The following is a 1,749-nucleotide window of genomic DNA, read 5'->3' as shown; positions in this document are numbered from 1 at the left end:
AAATCCCCAAATTTCCCCCCAGAATCCCCAAATTTCAGGCCCCTCCCCCCCAAACCCCCAAATTCCTCCCCCTAATCCTCTTTTCCTGTTTTTTTGTGTGTTTTTTGTTTTCCCAGCGATCCTCAGGCCCTGAACGATTTTTTACATGGATCCGAAAAGGTGAGACCAAAAAAACCCCCAAATTCCCCCTTTTTTGCACCAAAATCCCTCCATTTGGGATTTTTCCAGCCCCTCCCCCCCTTCTTTTTTTTTAGGAATTTTTCTCCTTTTTTTCCTCATTTTTTCCCATTTTTTCTCATTTTTTTCTGTCATTTTTTTCCCATTTTTTTTCTCGTTTTCTCCCATTTTTTGGTCTTGTTTTCTCCCATTTTTTGGTCTTGTTTTTTCCCATTTTTTTCTTATTTTTCTCCCATTTCTCTTGTGGTTTTCTCCCATTTTTCTCCCATTTTTCTCCCATTTTTCTCTCATTTTCCTCCCATTTTTTCCCATTTTTCTCCCATTTTTCTCTCATGTTTCTCCCATTTTTCTCCCATTTCTCTCCCATTTTTCTCCCATTTTTCTCCCATTTTTCTCCCATTTTCCTCCCATTTTTTCCCATTATTCTCCATTTTTTTCCTCCCCTCTTTTTTTCCATTCTCCTTTTTTCCTCCCATTTTCTCTCATTTTTCTCCTGTTTTGTTTTACCATTTTCCCCGTTTATTTTTCTGTTATTTTCCCATTTTTCTCCTGTTTTTTTCCCCCATTTTCTCCCATTTTTTTCCCCATTTTTCTCCAATTATTTCCCAGTTATTTTCTTGTTATTCTCCAATTTTTTCCTTCTTTTTCCCATTTTCTCCCCTTTTTTCTACCATTTTTTTCCTATTTCTTTTAGCACTTTGTCCTGTTTTTTCTCACATTTCTCCCATTTTTTCTCTCACTTTTTCTCCCATTTTTTCTCCCATTTTTCCTCTTACTTTTCCCCATTTTTTCTCCCATTTTCTCCCATTTTTCCCCATTATTCTCCCATTTTTTCCCATTTTTCTACTATTTTTCCCATTTATTCCCATTTTTTCCCATTTTTCTCTCATTATTCTCCAATTATTTTCCCATTTTTCTCCCATTTTGTCTCCCATTTTCTTCCCCTTTTTTCTCTCATTTTTCTCCTATTTTTTCCCTTTTATTCCCATTTTTTCCCCATATTTTCCCCATTTTTTTCCATTTTCTCCAATTATTTTCTCTCATTTTCCCCATTTTTTCCCTATTTTTTCCCATTTTCTCCAGTTATTTTCTTTCATTTTCCCCATTTTTTCCCCATTTTTTTCCAATTTTCTCCAATTATTTTCTCTCTTTTTCCCCATTTTTCCCCATTTTTTCCCATTTTCTCCAGTTATTTTCTCTCATTTTTGTCCTATTTTTTCCCATTTTCTCCAATTATTTTCTCTCATTTTCCCCATTTTTTCCCCATTTTTTCCCCATTTTTTCCCATTTTCTCCCATTATTTTCTCTCATTTTTCTCCCATTTTTTTCCATTTTCTCCCATTATTTTCTCCCATTATTTTCCCCCATTTTTCCCCCTTTTTCTCCCCGTTTCCCCCCATTTTTTTCCCCGTTTCCCCCCATTTTTTTTCCCGTTTTCCCCCCATTTTGGCCGGTAAATCTCGGTAAACGCCGTCCGTGTTTCTCCTTCCAGATTGACAGTGAGGATCTCCTGGACAACTCAGGAGATGCTGCCAGTGCCTTTTTTGAAGGTGCTGGGGTAGGTATTCCCAC

General features: G+C 36.6%; 1 long non-coding RNA gene across 1 annotated transcript in view; it reads left to right on the top strand.

Annotated features, from left to right (window-relative positions):
- Positions 1-115: 115 nt before the first annotated feature.
- The window catches only part of LOC114073506, a 5,618-nt gene continuing 3,984 nt past the window's right edge, over positions 116-1,749 (top strand). Inside the window, exons 1-2 of the long non-coding RNA XR_003574342.1 lie at positions 116-159; positions 1,670-1,735. This is a non-coding gene — a long non-coding RNA (uncharacterized LOC114073506). The remainder of the gene's footprint in view (positions 160-1,669; positions 1,736-1,749) is intronic.

The sequence above is a fragment of the Empidonax traillii genome, unplaced genomic scaffold, assembly GCF_003031625.1.
Source record: "Empidonax traillii isolate 1590-97213 ecotype Southwest subspecies unplaced genomic scaffold, ASM303162v1 scaffold6730:size5747, whole genome shotgun sequence".
NCBI classification, from domain to species: domain Eukaryota; kingdom Metazoa; phylum Chordata; class Aves; order Passeriformes; family Tyrannidae; genus Empidonax; species Empidonax traillii.
This window is presented reverse-complemented; position numbering and strand designations above follow the sequence as displayed.